We start from the raw sequence: 9,107 nt of genomic DNA, 5'->3' as shown, positions 1-9,107 counted from the left end.
GTTGTGGGGTTGTTAACCAATGTCATAAAACAACATGTGTACTACTGTTTCATGAGAAACTATTTGTTCTGTAAGCCTTCACCTGAAGTACAATAAAATAAAAAAAAATTTAAAAAAAACCCTCTAGAAATGACCAATAAAGTACCAGATATTAAAACATTGAATTGCATTGCAGGCCAAGTGATACCCAGAGAAAAAGTCACTGCCTTAAAAATATTTATTAGAAAACTATAAACATTGAAAATAATATCACCTCAAAATGGTAGAAAAGAAAAAAAAATACCAAAAAAGTAGATGAAATAATTATAAAAATAAAAATAAAACTTTCATTTATATAAAATCAAAAGAAAATTATAAGAATATAGATGACCTAAACAGCACTGTCAATCAATTTGATCTGATTGACATTTATACATTCCTCCCGACGACAGCTGAATACACATTCCTTTCAAAAGCACATGGAACATTCACTAAGATAGACCATATTTTGGTCCATAAAACAAATCTTAACAAATTTAAAAGGATGAGAATCACACAAAGTCTGTTCCCTGAAAATAATGGAATTTAACCATTTGTAGAAGACAGATAGAGCACGTATATTTCCTACTGATTTCCTCCAAAAATCCATTTAAATGACAATAAAGGGATTATTTTTAAAAAAATAGTTACTGATTTCCAAGGACACAGAGAACAGGAGAGAAGCAAACAGAAACATCAGTTTGGAAGCTAAAAAGCAGATGAACAAATGGCTGCTGATTTACCAGAATTGACAAAGCTGATTCCTATGCTAGCAAAGGGGAAAGCCAAGGAGGAACTTGATTTACACCATACCAACCAAACCCACACCAAATCCATTGCTGTCAAGTTGATTTTGACTTATAGCGATGCTATAGGACAGAGTAGAACCGGCCTCCAAGTGCTTAAGAATTTGTTGTTCTAGTTACTACTGAAAGGATCCCTGGTGGCGTAATGGTTAAGCGCTCGGCTGCTAACCAAAAGGTCAGTGTTTGAACCTACTAGCGGCTCCACAGAAGAAAAGACCTGGAGATCTGCTCCCATAAAGATTACAGCCTAGGAAACCCTATAGGGCAGTTCTACTCTGTCCTATAGGATCGCCATGAGTTGGAATCAACTTGACAGCAAACAACAACAGTTACTACTGAAATGGAGTGATTACATGGATAAAACAAGAAGATAAGGTCAAAGTCCAGTAAGGGAAAAAAAAGATCTTCCCTCTCATTCCATGCAGCCAGGTGAGCTTCCTATCCTACACCAAAAGACTGGAGTTTATTTTCTGGAGAGGAGAAAATACAGGTTCTGTGAACTATGGGATTTCAGGCACCATTGAGAGCAGAGTACCATACTGAAAGTGTGGGATAAAGTGAAAGTTTACATGCTGAATGATAAGACTTCCAACTTTCTTCTTCTATTCACCTCTCAAAACATGGCAACCAGGCTTATATCCTCCAGGGAGGGAATTGAAGAGTATTCTCTAGGAACACAGACGAGCCAAAAAGAAATGTACAAAAAATACTGACATTGCAAAGTTTCTCTACAAAAGGGTCTGGCCAATAAGTCTCACCTACCTGCAGAGAAGTCCCCAATGAACTTTTCAGTGCTGTATTAGTTTCCTAGGGCTGCTATAACAAAATACCACAAACTGGGTGGCTTATAAGAACAGAAATTTATTGTTTCACAGTTCTGGAGGCTAGGAATCTGAATTCAGGCCATCAGCAAGGTCATGCTTTCTCTGTCTGCTCTAGGGGAAGAATCTTCATTGTCTCTTCCAGCTTCTGGTAGTCCCAGGTGTTTCTTGGTGTTCTTTGTCTTGTAGATACATCTTCACATGGTTGTCTTCCCCCTGTGTCTCTGTCTCTTTGTATCTTCTAACAGACACCAGTGATATAAGATTCGGACCCACCCTATTCTGGTATGACCTCATGTTAACCCAGCTGATAATGTCTTTAAAGACCCATTTCCAAATAGGTCACATTCGCAGGTACCAGGGGTTAGAACTTCAACATATCTTTCTGGAGGACACATTTAATACGTAATAAGTACCCAATTCTTAAACACAAATGGACAGTCAAAAAGCCCCAGACATTGGAAGGCCTCTAATATAAAACACACACACACACAAATAGATAAAAAAAAAAAAAGTTGGAAGCAATAGATTATACAAGGGAAAGAACGCTTTTTTAAAAAGGCATTGTTATTTTCTTCACAAGGAAATGAGAAGATGCTGCACCCATGAAAGAAGAGAAGAATGCTATAAAACAAAGAAATATTCAGAGAATAAATAAAGCTCTTGGAAAAAATAAATGATAGATTTTTATAAATTTTAATAGGAGAACTGAAAATAAAGGTAAAGATATGTCCCAGAAAGCACAGCAAATGAACAAAAAGATGGAAGAGGAGAGACAAGAAAAGAAAATTAGAGGACTCATTCAAGAGGTCTAACATCCAAATAAAAGGAGTTCAAGAAAGAAAGAAGAGAAAATGGAGAGGAAGAAATCATCCAAAAAATTATCAAAAATATTTCCCAGTACTGAAAGACATGAGTTTCCAGATTAAAACGACTCATCAGCAGATAAAAACAGACCCGCCCCAAGTTACATCACCATAAAAATCTTAAAACACTGGATGAAGAGAAGATCCTCCAAGCTTGCAGAGAAAAAAAAAAAATGAAAAAGTTCTCATAAAAAATCAGAATGACATCAGACTTCTCAATGGCATCACTGGAAATCAGAAGACAATAAGGCATTGTCTCCAAAATTCAGAAGAAAAATCATCTCCAATCAACATTTCTATAGATGGCTAAACTAAAAATTCACCTTCTATGAACTCGTCTCTATGGAAGTTATTGAAAGAGGTGCCCTACCAGAAAGAGATAGTAAACCAAGGGAAAGGAAGACATAGGATCCAGAAAACCAGGCACCAACACAGGAAAGGAGAAAGGAACTCCTAAAAGGATGGTGAAGTAAGATTCTGAGATGAATACTTGGAGCAGCAAGAGAGTAACCAGTCCAGACAGGAACTGGTCAGAGGGCTCTATCAGCAATTTCTTCAAGAAGATGAAACTGACTGAATACCTGATGCACGTGACTATCGCAATGAGTCTGGGGTTGAATTAGGGACAAGAACATAGAAAATTAATCAAATTTTAAAAATAACAAGATAATTAGTGGCTCCAAGGAAAATTTAAACGTTTTCTCGAAATGAAAAGTAAACAGAGTAATTAGCTGTCAACAACGTTTCCTTGTTTCTCAACCTTGGCTAAACGTTAGAATCATCTAAGGAGCTTTTATAAATCCAAATGTTCAAACAACGCCCTGGATCAATTAAATTAGAAATGCTGTTATTGTTAGGTGCCACTGAGTTGATTTTCAATTCCTAGCAACCCCATGTGACAGAGTAGAACTGCCCGGTAGAGTTTCCTAGGCTGTAATCTTCACGGGAGCACATGGCCAGGTCTTTTCTCCTGCAGAGCCACTGGGTGAGTCTGAACTGCTGACCTTTCAGTTAGCTGTAGAGTGTTTAACAGGCCATCAGTACTTTTGAAGTTCCCCAGGTGATTTAAATGTACAGCCAAGATGAAAACTGCTGACTTCTTGATAATACTCTAAACCCTAAATACTGACATGAGCAAAACCACAATAATTTAGAAGCATGGGGAGCCTGGGCAAAAAGTAGGGGAGATGGCTGCGATGGGGAGTAGCTGGACAGAAAGCTAATTCTCCATCTTATGTGGGTGGAAAGTTACTTGATAATTCTTGAAACTGGGCCATCAAGAAGAAGCCATATAAGCATGTTATATGAAGATACGGAGGTAAATACCAAAGGAATCATCTAAAAACAGTTTTGAGGGGTTTGTCCATGGAGAAAGGGAAATAGGAGCTGGGTGGGTGGGTCTGTAGGAACTGTGGTTCTTATAACGCACCTTGTAGAACTGCTTGGCTCTTTAAAGTATGTGCATGTATGATTTAAATAAAAATAAAAAATAAATTTAAAAATATAAATAAAAGCTACAATAATAATATAGAAAATAACCAAAAAAGAAAAAACAAAATCCTATTCTTCGAAAAAGCTAATTAACAAAAACTTTAGCTAAGAAAAAAAAAGAACACACACATGCGCATACACACAGACCCTGAAATAACACATAGCTAGAAACAGAAATAGAGATCACACTAAATAAAGTATAAGGAAATAAGATTCATCATTTTATACTTACTAAATTGGAAAGCCAGATGAACGAAAAGATTTTCTAAGCTATTTAAGGTAGCTATCTACATTGACAAGGTAGAAAAGCTGAAAAGACTGATAACCATGAAAGAAATTGAAAAGATCTATCACAACAAAAGTCCCCAGGCAGTGATAGTCTTACAGAGGAAATATACTTGTATTGTGTGTAAACAGTCCCAAAGCATAGGAAAATAACAAAATCTTCTCAATATAGGCTCCAAACTTGGTTTAATCCTATTACCATAGTAGACCAAAAAAATAAAAGTATATGATATTATCATTGACAAATGTTTATGAAAAGTAAATAAATATTAACAAATGGAATCCAGCTGTGATTAAAGTAATAATATGTTATGATCAAGTAATTAAAATAGAAACTAATTTTACCTTTTAAAAGAATATGCTGTTTGGTCCCAAACTTTCCCATTTCCCCTAAAATTAAATGAATCCTATGAGGCATGTAAAAAATGTTAGAAATCAAACAATTGACTGTGGTGTAAAAAATGCTTTGCCTTTAAGGCAGCCTCAAAAAGTAATCAGCTTGATGAAAGCAAGTCCTGACTTCACTATGCTCAAAAATCCAACCTTTGCATAGTAATTTAATTGTCTAGGATACAGTTTCTGTTCTGTGGTCCCAAAAAAGGTGGTTGAATATGAAACTTTTTGACACAGCTCAGTGGTAGAGACATTTATGTTTTCACCCTGTTTCCAACTTGATATTATTCTCCTTCATTTTCCTAATTCCCTTAGAAACACGAGGTTCTGGCCATGATTTATTTTAATGAAATTCAGAGAACAGAAAGAGTTTCTGCATAAAACACTACCAATATACCTCCACACTCAAAACTTAAGAATCCCTGTTGCTCACCATAAATATTACTTGGTCACTCCATGATAACAAATTAGACAGCAAAAGCACTTAGAGCTGTACATTAATGCTTTGCACTTTGCAGACTCCAGGGGACCATTTAGAGTACTGTAGGGGAGGAACTCATAGCAATGAACTGAGAAGTTGCTTCCCTGCAACCCTCCTCCTCCACAGCTGAGATCACTTGCTCTCTGCCTGAAGGCTCATCCAAGTCCAGACTTTGTGATAAATCCTGACTTAGTCTGAAGACATACAGGGTGCTATAGAGTATCATCATGACTCTGGATCAAGTCACCCTACACTTGTGGCTTTGTATACCAGGGTGCCTCATTGTAATATGTGGGCTTCTTCCTTTTTCATGATACTAATTTTATAACCAGTATCCTTCATCTATCCAGGACTTATTCCCTAGTTCCAGAACCCCTGAGAATTTAGAGGCTAAACAATAAGACAGACTTTAGTTTGGATATCAGCTCCACCACTTGCTAGCTCTGTTACTATGGACAAGTATCTCAGCTTCTGAGCATTAGGAATTCTGGACCAGACTCAACATTTGGGGTCACATGTGTCAGGTCTGGAGCCCTGGTAGCGTAGTGGTTAAGAGCTTGGCTGCTAACCAAAAGGTCAGCAGTTCGAATCCTTGGAAACTCTATGGGGCAGTTCTACTCTGTCTTATAAGGTCACTATGAGTCAGAATCGACTCAATGGCAATGGGTTTGGTTTGGTGGGTGCCTGGTCTCTGGATTTTTACCTGTTACCTTAACATCTAGAATAATGTCTCTCAAACATGCTTAAAGAAGACAGTTGAGAGTGGTGAGAGGAAGTCGAGGAAGTTGAACAAGGGTTCACTGGTAAGAGAGGATAAGAAAAGAAGGAAGGGGAAACAGAGAAGGCTGAAGAGACTCTGGGGGCACAAAGATAGAAAATATGGTCACAACAACACATCAATTGCAGATTAAAGCTTCTAATTATTTTTAACTTTCACAGTCTTGATGTTTGAACATTGAGAGGCATTCTAAAGTTCTGTAGCTTAAAAATAGAAGAATAAACTTATAAATATTTAAAAATGTAGGCTAATACTGCATAAAAAAATGTAGCACAGTATATAGCACATAGTAGATGCTGGATAATGTTCATTCCCACCACTTGCAACTTTCTTGTGGATTTTTCTTTGATAATCTGCACAGCATACTGGAACCTCTAAAACTGGGACTTTGCTTTGCTCTTCTGAATCTATATACCAGCCGTGGGACTGAGCTTCTCCCTGATCTTGCTGATAGAAATCAGCAACATCTCCTGCTTACTCGAATCTCTGACTTTGCCCAATACTGGCCTCCATGGGATCCAAGCTCTGGGTGAGACACATGACTGATATTGACTTCTTGCCTGATGTACTCTCAGGACGCCGTGCTCCACTCTGGCTCAATAGCTCCACACCATGTGAACCTGGATCTGTACTCCAGTGTCTGCCCCAACACATTTGGTGGTCCTACTGAGAACTGTCTCTAAAGTCTTGCTGAGATGACTCTCACTGGTTCTATCCATGGAACGCCTTCTGATACTCATATATCACAACTTTTCCTCACTTTCAAAAAAAGAAAAACTAAAAATCTGTGGATTTACTTTCAAACAGGTTCATTCCTTCACTTTGATCCAGAGAGAGAGATTTGGAAGAGCTGGGGTGCCAGCTAAATTACTGTTTTGATCCTATTATGTAGCAGCCTTATGCTAAAAACTCTATATTCATTACTGCAATTCCTCCCAATGATGCAAATTAGCATTGCCCCCATTTAACAGATGGTGACACTGAAGCTCCATAAGGTTTGCACACCAGCAAGAAACAGAGCTGGAAGGTGAATCCTTTTTGTTTGACTTCAAAGTCTGTAACATTTCTTCTAAAATGGTGGGTTCCTTTTTCACTATACCATATTGCCCCTCACTTCACCATTACATATACATTAATGGACTGTTTCAAAATGTTTTTCGAAATGTTGTAATTTCCAAGAGTAGTTTACTTCAGTTGAATCTGTACATATACCATATTTTAATATAAATAATGCATGCTTTCTACGTTTGTTTGCCAACCATGCCCACCCTCCACGAGGTATTTTCATAATACATGAAAAAAAAAGGCATAGCAACACTTATGAAAATACCTCATGGGGGGGTGGGGGGAGAGTGGGGTTGGCAAACAAATGAAGAAGGTGAGTATTATTTGCATCAAATATGGTATTTTGTTTGTCTGAATGATAGTATTTTTCAGTGCTTATTATGTATTTGGCACTGTTCTCCTGATGTGTGTTAACTCATTTAATCCTACAAAGTAGGTAATATCAACATCCCTATTTTATGGCTGAAGAAACTAAGCCCAGAGAGGTTAAGTAAATTGTCCAAGATCACACCAGCAGCGCTGTGATCAGAATCCAGGCACTCTAGCTGCAGGGCCTTCTCTTGTCATCATGTTTTACTGCCTCTCAGCATCAGAAAAATTGTGTCAAATTCTCCACTTAACTTTGCATGTATAAATAACTGAGGGATCTAATCAATCCCTTTGGTACCTGAAGCCACCAAAAACCATTTATTGAGAAATAAGGAGTAGCATGACTCATGAAGATCAGGCTCCCTGACTACCTGCCACACTTTGGTATCCGGCTCTTTTTCTCCTTGAAGATTGAGGATATAAAATTCTATACGTTATTGTAGAAGTCATACTTATCGGAAAAGGGAACATTTCAGGATAAAGTGGAATCTTCTTCCAAGAAAATAATTTCTCCTTCCATAACAATAATTAATCTTATTTTTCCTCCATTTGGGTGGCACTCTTTAGATTCTGGCAACAATGTCATATACCAAAATCAAACTTTATCATCTAAGTTTGCAGTAAAGTTGTTTTCCCCTGACATACTTTCTTTTAAAAAAATATATTACTATATGCTCAAAAATTCCATATATTACAACTTTCTGGTATGAACAATAATCAATAAAGCATTTAATTTCTAAAAATCAGGCTTGTTTTGTTTTTCTATTGTATGCGTCAGTGTCTGGCACATATAAAGTAAAATGAAGAAAATTAGCTTATAAATCACAGTAATCTCCCTGATAATCACTACTCATTTAGTGAAGGGACAATGTGCTCGCTACATGAGGCATTCTTATAAAAGACACCAAGCTGCAATTAACGATCTATAGATCTCATTTGCTCTGAATTAGTAAGTGCTTGGATTCTAATAAATTCTCGATACCTAAGGACCTTATTCTGAGTATTTTTATCTCATGTTCCTTGCCAACACAGAAAGGAAAAGATAAACAATTTCTTCCCCAAACACTAGCCCACTGCATTTATTTTTTCCCTATTTCTCATATATCTACCCAGAAAGGTATTCCAACCAAAACAATGTCCGAACTCATTTCATTTCTTAAAAAGGTTACAGAAATAAGTAAATATATAGAAACTAAAGATTATTAATGGTTTCCAAGGGTGGCAGGGAGGGGGAAAGCGGAAGTTTTTTCTTGGGGAGCATTGAATTTATGTTAATCGTGGTGGAATATTTTGAAAAGGATGGCGATAACAATTGCACAACATGAAAGTAATCAATGTCATTGAATTGTAAATGTAGAAACTGTACTGGTGAATGTTTTGGTCTGTATATTTTCACCACAATAAAAAATAAATTAAAACAAAAAAAGTTACAATATGCCTCCAAATTTCTCTTAACCAGAACATCTAACTATATCTACAATACTGTGATAAATAATGCCCTTGAACTAATTTAAAAAAAAATCCTAAAGTATCTTTTAAATTATCAGGGAAAATTGAATTAATTTGGTTTTATTTTTAAATATATTGTGCTATAGAATGTATGTTCTGATTTTTCAAATACAATGATTACCTGTATGTAGCATAGCTCTATAGTAACCAAAATGTGATTACCCAAAATATCCCGTTGCATAAATAGAACAGATCATGAAATACTTGTTTTAAGGAGTCCTGGCG

The sequence above is a fragment of the Trichechus manatus genome, unplaced genomic scaffold, assembly GCF_000243295.1.
Source record: "Trichechus manatus latirostris isolate Lorelei unplaced genomic scaffold, TriManLat1.0 scaffold00100, whole genome shotgun sequence".
Taxonomy (NCBI): Eukaryota; Metazoa; Chordata; class Mammalia; order Sirenia; family Trichechidae; genus Trichechus; species Trichechus manatus.
This window is presented reverse-complemented; position numbering follows the sequence as displayed.